Below are 13,385 nucleotides of genomic sequence, written 5' to 3'. Positions count from 1 at the left end.
GCGTTTCCTTTCCCTGGGGGAAATCTGTGACGTTCTGTCGTATTGGGGTGGGGCTCTCCCAATATAATTTAATTAAATTAAATTGAAAGTTCCACCCTGGCTCGTTAGGTTAGAAAGTTAAATTAGTGATGATGTAGATTTACAGCTCTGAGCTCCCAGTCAGCAATGCCCACGGTTAAATTATAGAGAACACGAAGATGAAATTCAATCAATAACAATTTAATAAATGTGATAATTTAAAAACGATAACTTCCAATCACTCGTCTTTCCCTCGACCAAGTGACAGCCTAATTCATCCCGTGATTTACAGTGTGAGTTCGATTTTCCCCCTGTCCTTGCATCTACTCATCTATTTCTTCCCGCTGATTCTTCCTTCTTTCCGTTCCTCTAACTCCTTCTTTGTCTCTGTTTCTCTCTCTACTATCTCCTCCTCCAACTTCGCTCCAGACTTCAACTTCTCCTTTCTTCTCCTTTCCCTCTCTATTATCTCCTCCTCCAATTCCGCTCCCAGACTTCAACTTCTCCCTCTCCTTCCCTCCTTTCCTCCGTCTCTCTATCCGAGACAACGGGACCAAACTTTAACTGGTCTGTCCCTCAAAGCTTCCTGTAAAAAACCACAAGGCGTTAAGAAATGTTTTATCGAACCTCACCTCACACTATAACGACAATTAACCATCAGATAGCTGTCACTGTTTCGGCCACGCATGCATACACATCGAAATTCCCACACACTTCTTGCAGGGTAAACAATGGCGTAATAACACAGTATCAGCGAATTGTTATACAGACATCAATACATTGCGTCACGTCAGTATATACACATATATATTTAATCTCATCGTACTACAATCTGACAAAATCAGACGCATGTCTGTACATCACAAATATTCAACAATGGCAAAATCTATAATCATATGAACATATGTGTTAGTCTACTATAAAATACCCACATAGTAAATTACAATATTAACTCTTACGACGGCTGGCAAGCTATATAATTCTATACAAATATCAACTCATTTCTTCAAAATATGCAAACATATTAACAAAACAAAGTAATTCTTCGTACTACGATTCTAGTAATAATAAAGTATACATACGACCTACAATTAAAATGCAGTCGCATTCCACAAAGACCGAACAAATATATACTGACCGTTTGAAGCTTTCTGTACTTAGACCTTCCCGCTCTAAGATTTTCCCGCCAATAACGAATGGCTATTCGGAGTTACGCTAACCTCTTCTCTGGGTAATTTCTCTCAGCGAACTAACTTTTGCCGGAAAACGCAGGGATATCATTCTACCCAAATCAAGGTCTCCCCCCTATCTCGATTCTGATTGGGTGGCGCTGTGCTCCTGTCCAATCGTCTTAGCGGCCAGTTCAACCTGTCTGTCTGTTTGCAGGGGAAAGAAGTTAGGACACTCCCACTTCATGCAATTTCTTTTGATCTGGGAACATTTCGACACCTAGGTGATAACTGGCTATCGGGCGCCTCGCAACTCCGATGTCCGGTTCTTCTATTCTAGCCACAACAGTCTTACGTAACGGATTAGTGCTAGCCTTCGGCAATGTTCGACATCAAACAATGACCCGTCAGAATTACCTTGATTATACATGTTTCAAACTGGCTACTCTGGGTCGGGGTAAACATGACAAAATCATACTTCGGTGTTTTTCAAAGCGGATCACTTCTATCTTGGCATTGTGGCGTTGCGGACTGCATGCAAGACTTTCTTGTCTCCGAAATTTAAGGGCTGGCCAACATGTCAATGGGAACACCTCCAAAAATAATGATTTGACAACGGAAGTGCTCCAAAAGGCATGAGCAATTTGCCACATTTAACACACGTTAAAACTTTTTTACGAAACATTTTATTAGTTTAAATTATAACCAAGGCATGTATTAAAATGGTCTATGCAAGTCATACAAATAAACAAAATTAGTGTGGCCAAGTGTTTCGGATCTAAGTTGTTACACATGCGTGTCCTATGAGCTGGGCGGCGTACAAAAAATATCCAGAATTGGATAGTAAATCGTCAGTTAGCAGAGTCGCTTATTTGCAGGCGGCTATGGTGCAGAATGGGTAGAAATTTCAGGCGAATAAAAAGTATGATTTTTCTGTAAATTACTGCACCGACGTCCATCTGAGGCATATTCTTCTGTCACAGAAATAATCAAGGACGTTTCAGTTGGTAGTAAACACGCAATCATCAGCATCAGCATTGTTCGTCAACAACACCTCGTCGAATCAGCTAATAAAGTCTCTTTCCAATATTTGGAAAAGCCTCGTTCTGGCATTGCTAAAAACAAACTCATATTTTTGCTAAACGCTTGTATAGCGAAGCTCTTTCACAGTCACGCTATTGTTTGATTGAATGAGACTAAGATACGGGTAAAAATATTCTTTTATCATTGTTTTTATGGATGGGTTTCAATTTACTAGGCAACAAGTTGCTATGACAGTTTATAACAACAAAACATAAACAACGTTAATATGGTGACGTATATTATCTAACGGATTACAATATGCTCTCAAACTCCAAGGTAACGCAACAGGCAGAGACTTACATTCTTTCTCAGGCTAACTAGTCTGTGCTGAACTAATGCGGATCATTGGGTCGCTTTAGACTAGAGAGATCCTGTTGTGCAGTTTTGAGAAATTGCTGCAATTTTGTTAAATATCTGGAGCCAATTATCTACAAGAAATTTCAGAACGTAACATTGTCTGCTTCTGAGTCATATATGCTCCTCTTAATTATTAGTCAAGGCCCAGTCCATGTAAGTACTGTAAGATAAACGGTGAACATGGAAAATAAGTGCTCTTAAATTTACTCCTTGTGATGTTATGGGTTTTATGCCGCCACTGTGGTAGGTGTGTTATTATGGTTGGGGTGGCGTGCTCCCAATATTTTATTTAAATTATTAAAGCAGTTCCACCCAGGCTCGATTTTGGTTGGAAATTAAATTAGTGAAAGATAGATGTAAAGTTCCAAGCCCCGAGTCAGAAATGCCGACGGTTAAATAATTGAATATACAAAAAGGTGAAATTCAACGATTAGCAATTTAATGATAATTCAATAATCAAACGATTAAAATTTCCCAAGTACTCTCCTTCCGCTCGAGCCTGTGATAGCCTATTGCATCATTTGATTAGTAGTGTGAGATAGCTTTCCACCTGTCCTTGTATTCTACTCATCTGTGTATTATTCTCTTATTCCTCCAATTTCTTCTCCTCTTCCTCCCGACTTTCTCCAAATTCCTTATCCTCTCGACTTCTATATAAGCCTCCTCCTTCTCCATTTTCTCCTCCTCGACACCTTTCTTCTCCTCCTCGACTCTCAATCCACCAACTAGACTTGTCGACTCCTACTGTTCTGCTAGTCTCACTTCCGTCTCCCTCTTAGAGACTCGGGACTTAACTGAACCGAAAGTTCTGTCCCGCCAAAAACTTCCCGTGAAAACACAAGGACGGTACAATATTTTCCTTAGCCCTCTCATCTCACACTACACCCAGCCTATCATCACATAACGGCTATTAAATTTCTTCGGTCACGCATTCATTCACATCGAAATACTTATACGTCCTTGTATGGTAAAACAACATCGTAATAAAAGCACGGTATCAATTACTTCTCATACAGACATCAATACATTGTGTCACATCAGTACATATTCCTAATCCCATTATACTAAACAATACCACAACAATCAGATGTATCTCTTTACATTATAACTCATTCAAAGTACACAAATATTTCAATAGCCATGCTCTGATATATCCATACATCCATATTAACCAATCTTACACACTTGAACCATTTTCCAAATTCACAAGTCAAGCATGTGTAAATTCTAACATATCACATGAATAAATGCACTAGTTTACTACGATGTAGCATAATAGCGAATTACAAAACTAATTCTGACCACAAGCTAACAATCTACATAATTTTGTACATAATACTCAAACTCATTTCTCAGATACTACACTACAAAGGTAATTATAGTACTAAACGATCCTAGTAATTAAGTACACATACTACATATAATTGCAATTACAATTACATTGCCGTAATATTCTGCAAAAATCGAGCAAGTAACTTACTTTTTCTTTCCTTAGAGTCTCCTCTCTAAATTTTATCGCCAAATTACTAGTGGCTTCCTCGGCATAACCTGGTATTGCTCAGCAATCTTCCTAGGCGAGACTAAATTTTCGCTTTCTAGTTAGAAGTTATAATTCGGATCGAAACTGTTATCATACCATCTATCTCAATTCCGAGTGGGGGTCGCTGTGGATATCCCTTCACCTTAGTTTATAAATACAAATCCCTATACATTTGGTTATATGTACCAATACCTACACATTAGGTTATATGTACCAATCCCTACACATTGGATTTGTAAGTACCAGTCCCTACACATTAGGTTATTAATACCAGTCCGCATACTTTAGGTTATATGTACCGATCCGTACACTTTAGGTTACAGGTGCAAATCGCTACAGTTAGTTCTTAGTACCAATCCCTACACTTTAGGTTCTAAGTAAAAATCCCTCCACTTTATGGTTTAAGTACAAATCCCGACACTTATGGTTCCATGTACGACTCCCTACAGTTTAGGGTCTAAGTACGATTCCCTACACTTTAAGTTATAAGCACCAATCCGCACACTTTAGGTTATAAGTGCCAATCCCTACACTTTAGGTTATAAGCACCAATCCTGGTAGTTTAGATTACATGTACAAATCCCTGCACTTTAGAATATAAGCACCAATCCCTACACTTTAGGTTATAAGCACCAATCCCTACACTTTAGGTTATAAGTGCCAATCCCTACATTTTAGGTTACAAGCACCAATCCCAGTACATTTTGCTTTAAGTAAAAATCCCTACACTTTAGGTTATAAGTGTAAATCCTGACACTTTAGGTTCTAAGTTCCAATCCCTATACTTTAGGGTCTAAGTACAAATCTCTACACTTTAGGGTCTAATACCGCTCACTACACTTTAGCTTCTAAGTACAAGTTTCAAATAACTAAAAATTGTTTCTGTTTTGTTCCCTGTACAATTAAGTCTTAAATTTAACCAATATTATAAGACAGACAATATCCATAAATTCTGTTTTAGTAATACTGATTAAAATTGCATTCAAATTCGTGCACAACATTGTTACATTTTTAGATAAGGACAAGCCCGGTTCATAGGTCAAGGCGAACGAGGCAACCGCCTTGGGCCCCGCGCTTTCAGGAAATCAACTCTGCAAATGCACTTTTTTGCTTGGGGCCCCGCTCATCGCTTGCTGCTTTGGACCCCGCATGCTACCTTGGATTCAGCACATCCTAGGGCCGGGCCTGGATAAGGAGTATGAAAACCCATAGATCAACATCAGATTTCATGTGGCATGTATACGTGGGTGTGTTGTTAAGCTGATCCTTTTTCCATGCGGCATACAAACTGATTATTTCTCCATCCAGTATATTGTGTATATCGGTTGAAAGCAATTCAGTCAAGTTACTGTTTCCAGCCTCGCAAAAGCAAGACATGTTGCAAGTAGAGAAACGGTACATCATATTCTATTCCAGATTCTATATTCGCACGTAAATTGACTTATACTTCTTTTTTCCAGTACTTTATATTTCCAAAATCGCCAGTTAAATGTCGTCCCGAAAACCCTGACGTTACGTAACACAGCTCAGATTTTTAGCGAATTAAAAGGTAAATGAAACAATATAACAATCGGTATAAAATAAAAATCCAAGAATGATTAAAATGTATTTGTATTACTTCTGGTTGCTAATTCATTGTCTTGTTTTTCGTTTGTTTGTCGGGTGGGTTGCCGAATCGTCATAACTACAATTTATAATATGGAGTCTTAGTTACTGATTCATCGCTTTTACTTAAACCATGCAAGTTAATTTGAAATCCAGAAATCATACCAATAAACAGCGGATTCAGATCAGCGGGCATACACAGAAAACTTTAGAATTGCTGACAAATCACTAGTATGCCTGAATCAGAGGTCTCGAGACAATGAAGCGGGTCTGGCGTTGTTAAGTGCTACATCCGGGTACGTGTTTTGTTCCTGATTGTGTATGCTTTATATGCCTTAACATAAACTATTAATCAGACGTTCGACAAATCTCAGACGACATCCCCAACAACTGTTTTGCTTCAATTATAACTTCCTACCCTGTCTACTGGTATTATTTATTTGAAGGAAATATATGTATCAATTTATACAATTAAAGCTTAAGACGAAACTGAGTGTAATTGCTTTATGTTATATTTCATAATGACATCTTGAAATATATCGATGTAAGAAAATAATTATAGCGCCACAGTGACGATATCTCACTGGGAACCACTTTCTTTTCCCATTTAGGAAATATATATATTTTATGCAATGACATTGTAACCATTCCAACCACACATATCCTGATTTACAAAAATATCAGTATTGTTGTTTGTATTGTTGTGACATGCTACATGTTATTTGCTATAGATAGTATTCTAAAACCATTTTCCTTTATTCAGTTCTTTCTCTGATTGCACTAGCAATGGTCTGGAGCCCGTAAATACCATCGTTAGGTGCAGCATTCTCAATTTCCACGCAAAAAGCGATGCGAAGTTAATGCCTTTCTGATCATTTCAACAGAAGACCTTATATTTCTATACAGCTAAATTGGAAAGGCGTTCCCAACCATCATTAGCAAAGCTTCATTTCTTCTCCCTTTTCAATTTTTTCTTTGCTGTTTATCTTTAAATCTTTTGGTTATCAAACCAAGAAAAAGTACAGTCAGCTGGGTAGAAGTCTCGTTAATCATTTAACAAAACCCCATAGAAATTGTCCGTGAAAATAATTCGTTATATCAAAATGTTTCGACTATATAGCTATACAGGTGACGGCAAAGTTTAATGGCGTTGATTCGTATATATGTACAAAAGTACATCTTGAAAAAGGTCATCTGTCGCCTCTAACAAAAATGAGACCAATAATGAAGTCCTCAAATGGAATCCATTGGTGTGGTATAGCTTAATTCTTGTAAGCAGTGTATATTGCGGGAGTGAGAAATCACGCGAAGCGCGATGGTATTTCCATGTCAAAACAACTCTCCCCCAAAATGTGTATTTTCTTGATTTAAAAAATAGATGATGTAGCAAGAACACGTGATTTTTCTTTTTGATTTTTTTTTTCTTGGTAACTGACTAGTCTATTCAGACTTATAAAAAATAATGCGAATCGTACTTCTAATGCTGAATGTACTGCATTGGATTTTTAAGTATCCTACGCATGCCATCATAATGTGGAAAGAGAAAATACTATTTAATAAAACTATGGTCCTTTGGAATAAATCTCTTGTAATAAAATTCTTAAACACAGACCGTATCTATTATCCAATATAATGAGAAGAGGAGGTTCCAATAGCCAGTAAAAGAGCACTCCAGGACACAACAACAACCAAAGATGACAGTCATATCAGTATTGCTACCAACTCACAAGGGAACTACTTATATCAAAAATATATTATTGTTATCACGATCCACAGCCCTACTTTAGTTCAATAATTCAAGCCATGATTAGATTCCTCGCACAGAACTATGTTGGATGAGAAGATGGCTGGTCCACAACGCTACTGTCGTTGAGGAGCTCGAACCAGGATTAGTTTCCTCACACGAGACTCGATGTTGATGGAGACGATGATTAATCCATTGTCCTGCTTTGATTGAAATAATGTATAACTATATTAATGCTAAATGATATAATTCATTATGTGAATATTTTTAATATATAGTGCATAGGATCCAAATTGTATACGATCTAAAAAAAATTAATTTAAAATATAACGAATAAGATCCAAAGTGTTGTAAACTTATTATTTAACGTCTAGGATCCAAAATGTTTATATTTAATATATAACGTATATGATTCCAAAATGTTGTAAAATGTATCATTGGGCCTCATTGCCCTCTAAGTGCTGCTAAATATCTTTCTTAGCTGTATATTGAGCAGTAACATTGATAATTATTTCCTGAAGACATTTTTTTAAAAATCTATTTTCCATGAGAGGGCTTTCAAAGATTGTCAGATTTGGTAAAATGCGATTTGCTTTCGTTTTTAACTGTAAAACTGGTGTAAACCGAAACCATAGGAAACTGTATCAAACCTGAGTAAAAAAAGTCTCAAGTACCCAGTTTACGTGGAATGGTTATTAAGAACCGATTGCTAATTCGTTTTCCGTAGACATTGGTGTTAATGTTGAAGAAAAGCAATTTGTTCGGTGTACTAGATGACCTAGCACATATTGCATATATTTCTTGATTGATGTAACCGCAAGACTTTCTGAACAATCAAAAGTATATGCTACGCAGTATTTAATTGTCCTTAAATTGGTAATAACGATAAAAGCTACCTTTATGATCTCTGGGTATAATTCGTATCGGATAGGTGCGATATAAATTGAGACTGCCATAAAAACAAGAGGAGAAAAAGAAATCTATGTGGAAGTTGGAAGCACTGTTAAAAAATGTCATAAATTTATAAAAGAAAAAAAAACACCCTGATATTACAGCTAATGGCCTGATCCCCAATTAATTAGTGCGGTTTCCAGTGTTCCCCTTCTTCTTGATTGTTACTCTGCTCAGTTAGTTATTAGTGGTCTGATTCCTATATGTTGAATCATATTGAACATAAACCAGCTGAAACATGACTCAGATTTGTAAACCTGGTAATTTTAATAAGATCTGGTGGACTGAGACATATCGTGACTCAGGTTTGTTTATTATTTAATTATTATTTAATAATCGCCCAGAGAACAATATTTCCCAAGAATTTGGCAAACTGCAGTCGTTATGCTTGCTTTAGAAAAAAGAGGACATGTTTGATTTCTCCAATTATAAAGCACAATCACTTTTGAGTTGTGTAGGGTCATAATTATATAATTTTCCAAATACCAGTAACTGATGGATGTTACCAAGTGCGATATTTGAATAATGACGCCATAGTGCTTCGCAGACTTTGTGCGCCTCTCGCCGGCCACAGTTAGACAGTAATAAGGGCAAGAGAATAAAGCAAGTCCAATCTGATTAAAATCAAATCTCCTCTGTTATACACGAAAATGTGAGAGCGACCGCTTAGGGCTCATGTTCTGGTAACATATGATATTACCATTAGCGCTAGTTTTATTAACCAATCAGATCAAGTATTAAATCTTCGCGTTTGGAGAATACCGTCTACCGAACGATTTCACTTTCAGATTTTTGAAAGCCGCATTTCCGTTGGCTAATTTTAGGAAGCCCAGCGCATGACCCTTAAGAGGTCGTCTTCATATCTTCACATAGGATACATGAGATCTTATTTTAATCCGATTGAAAGCAAGTCAATACTAGTTGTGTTTTTTTTTTTAATTTGATTTATTATTTATAAACATTTAAAGAAAAGATAACATGATAAAATATCGTTCAGACTAGATAAAATTAATAAAACTAAGCAACAACAAAACAAAACAAAAACAAACAACAAAAAAAAACTATAAAAAAACTTGTTAAGAATCACTCCAAGAACGTAGTCCAAAACGTATGTTTGACATTCCACAACATGAGTTCGTGTTAATGTTATATGCGCAATTTAAATACATTCCAGAAAATGATTCACCACGTTTGTCAGGTAGATTCATAATGAATTGTTCAAATTTACATTTTCAGGCAGTTTTCCTTTAGGTTCATAAAATTATCCAGCAGGTCGGTTTCACTTCGGTCTTAAATCAGCTCAGATCTTCTTGGAGAGTAAGTGAGTTGAGAATGCCATGAATATATAGCAGCATTCTATTTGAGAACATATAATGTCGCCGTCCTTCTCAAAACGTTCCTTCGAAAACGTCAAAATGTTTAGACTAAATTAGGCCGTCCTCAGCGAAAACGTCTGTCCTGTCCGTTGTACTTGTACACAAAATACAGACGCGTTCGATGACCGACGATTATAATTACGTGAGTAATTAAAACTGACTGGCTGCGTTCATATAATCATTAAGGAACATTTGAGAAATACGTTTGACAAGCTAAGAAACGAAAGTTAATCCGATAAAATAAGTCACAAAGAACGCCCCGCTACACGGTATCTCAATTAGACAATGGTATATAGAGAAATATTGTGTGCTAAAGCACACATCGACTTCTCTACCAACCCCCTTTTCGTTGCCGCACCGTAAGATATTTCTGATAGCTCACTCGCGAATATTATCCAACTAATGCGAATTGGGCATACACTTTCGGAATTGTTTAGAATCTAACTGCCCAGGAGAAAACAACATGTTCGGTTCAAATGATGCCGATCAGAACTGAAGCCAGTTCAAAGCACGTGTTCCACAAGCGACATTATAGGGTCGGTATTCTATCTTATGTATACATTTATAAACAATATGGTTGGTGATATGCTTAATCTAGCGAGATTAATTGCAAAATATAACTCTTTGGCTTATGGATCAAAATAGTCAAATAAAATCGGGACTGAAGACTCTGGAAGCCCGGTCTAACTAAATGGCTAGAAAAGAAAAGGACCAACTGAAAATGGCTAGTAAAACTTTAATCCCAACAAAAGACATGTTCTTATTTTTGCTAGCGGAGTTGCGGTTTCCCACACAAGTCTATACCTTGACAACGAAATGGCTAGCTTTACGCGATGCCATACTCATTTGGGTGAAAATTTCAGTAGTGATGGAAAACTGTCATCACATATACACGACCTATGTAATTATGTATACAAAATGATATGATCACTTAAGACATTAAAAGTAAAATTAAACAGGAGGTCTTTATAATTATATTTGTCAATTATAAGACGAAGTTTCGAATATGCAGATGTTGTCTGCGACGGTTGCACGAGGCAGTACGAAGTATTACTGGACTTACCAATACTCAAACTAGAGAACGCACGAATTGTTACTCGACTTGCCTAAACCCAAACTGGATTCAGCGCGAAGTATTACTGGACTTATCAATACTCCATCTAGAGAATGCACGAATTGTTACTGGACTTACCTGAAGGATCAGAACTTAAACCATTACGAGGCTTGCTGGCCAAATATATGTGAAAGACAAAATTTCATAATCTTTGTGTCTCTGATCAAATTACAAATAGTCAATGCCCTTTTTGTATCCTTATTATTTGATTTTTGTAATATATTCCCATCTCTCACTGCTGTTCTTAAAAGTCATAATGTAACTAGATTGTATTTCGAAAAGTCCCAATTTTTTAACATTAGAAATGACATAAAGGTCATTTACTTTCTAGGTCTTGCCCCTTTTGGGGAAGCCTTCCCGGATTTATAAGACTTGCCCCATCAATTTCTTCATTTAGAAGACATATTACGTGTGAAACCTGTGAACCACACAAACCCTACACATATGGTGTGAGGAAACATTAATAATATTAGAAATAATGTAGTGCTCTAATTAATGACACCTATTAACAATGAAATTCAGTGATTCTTCCATGCATGTGCAACATCCGGTCCTTGACTTCGTTTTATTCGATTTACATCAAGGTTATACAGATGCATTAACAATCGCTATCCGGTCGCACCTTGGAGGAAGCTGAACGTGTCTAGATTATTCTGTAATTGAAGAGTCACCTTTCAGTTTTTCTTTAGAGTCCATCCATAGAGATTAAATCAGAATGCTATTTCTGAATATTCCTGCCACTTTTGCATGCAACGTGTGATCTGTTAGTTCAAGGTTCATCTCAGCTATTTTATTTTCTAAACTGTAAAGAGTGCAAAGCAGGTCAAGATTTTAATAAGGCTCCCATTTAGAATAGTATGCATTTCCCCTTGACAACGGGATACTACATTATGTTTCCCATTGAGAACAGGATACTACTATATTTGTTGACTGTGATAATTAAACCTGTTCCAGCCGACACTACTGCCGCGCTAATTTACAGGACGTCATGTAGTATACTAAATCCTTTTTTGCCCAAGGGAATTGTCCTCACGCAGTGACATCTGGTGGGATACAATTCCATTTTCAGGTTCCCTTATTTTTAGTAACACCATTGGAGCCTTCCGTATTTTGAAAATATTGTAACAGGGCCGGCTAAATAACCGTCTTTGAGGCAACTTCATATTATTTTTCATAAAAATAACGATTTTTTCCTTTAATAATTAATTCACATTATTTGCATCTAATCACTTTATGAAGTTTTTTATTCTTTTTAAAAAGCAACAAAGAAATAACAAAAATCAATTTAAATAAACCTAAAAGATCATATGCTTTGTTCTCACATTATATCCCACATATGCATAATAACTTTTGCGATCTCATTAATATACCAGATCTTAAGATGTTGTAATAAACGTATTTCATTTCTCATTTCAAATCTACCTCTCTGAAATTAATGTTACTGTTATATAAATAAGACTTTAGTAAATAAATATGACTGGTATATAAAGTATAAATAAGACTTTAGTAAATAAATATGACTGGTATATAAAAAAGATTATAGTATATAAAAATGACCGGCATATAAATATGATTCTGGGATATAAAGTATCAATTCAATAAGCATTCAGGAATTCACGAAAATTCTCTCAAGTTGATCATCATGTCAGGCTATATATTGAATTAGTTTTTCTTTTCGAAGTGTAGTTGTTATTCGTAAGTACAAATATTTTATTAAGAACAAATAAAACCTATGATTTTTAATGAATTGGTGTGAAAAGACTTTATAAACAGTGAGACAGCCTTTAAATGAACTGACTTGCATTGTAGATGGCCTACTGCTCTTCCAGGTCCTGATTCACCATCAGCCGTTTAATAAACTGACATGCATTGTAGACGGCCTACTGCTCTTCCAGGTCCTGATTCACCATCAGCCGTTTAATAAACTGACATGCATTGTAGACGGCCTACTGCTCTTCCAGGTCCTGATTCACCATCAGCCGTTTAATAAACTGACATGCATTGTAGACGGCCTACTGCTCTTCCAGGTCCTGATTCACCATCAGCCGTTTAATAAACTGACATGCATTGTAGATGGCCTACTGCTGTTCCAGGTCCTGATTCACCATCAGCCTTTTAATGAACTGACTTGCATTGTAGATGGCCTACTGCTGTTCCAGGTCCTGATTCACCATCAGCCTTTTAATAAACTGACATGCATTGTAGATGGCCTACTGCTCTTCCAGGTCCTGATTCACCATCAGCCGTTTAATAAACTGACATGCATTGTAGATGGCCTACTGCTGTTCCAGATTCTGATTCACCATCAGCCGTTTAATAAAGTGACATGCATTGTAGACGGCCTACTGCTCTTCCAGGTCCTGATTCACCATCAGCCGTTTAATAAACTGACGTGCATTGTAGATGGCCTACTGCTGTTCCAGGTCCT

The 13,385-nt window shown here is 36.7% G+C and overlaps 1 long non-coding RNA gene across 1 annotated transcript; it reads right to left on the bottom strand.

The window, feature by feature from the left end:
• Window positions 1-203: 203 nt before the first annotated feature.
• Window positions 204-1,346, bottom strand: LOC149781707 (uncharacterized). The gene is made up of 2 exons (XR_016414521.1): window positions 1,157-1,346; window positions 204-604 (listed from the first exon to the last, which is right to left on the bottom strand). It is a non-coding gene; the product is annotated as an uncharacterized LOC149781707 (long non-coding RNA).
• Between the last annotated feature and the right edge of the window lie 12,039 nt (window positions 1,347-13,385).

This window comes from Sinohyriopsis cumingii, chromosome 15 (assembly GCF_028554795.1).
Source record: "Sinohyriopsis cumingii isolate HCF-2022 chromosome 15, ASM2855479v2, whole genome shotgun sequence".
NCBI classification, from domain to species: domain Eukaryota; kingdom Metazoa; phylum Mollusca; class Bivalvia; order Unionida; family Unionidae; genus Sinohyriopsis; species Sinohyriopsis cumingii.
This window is presented reverse-complemented; position numbering and strand designations above follow the sequence as displayed.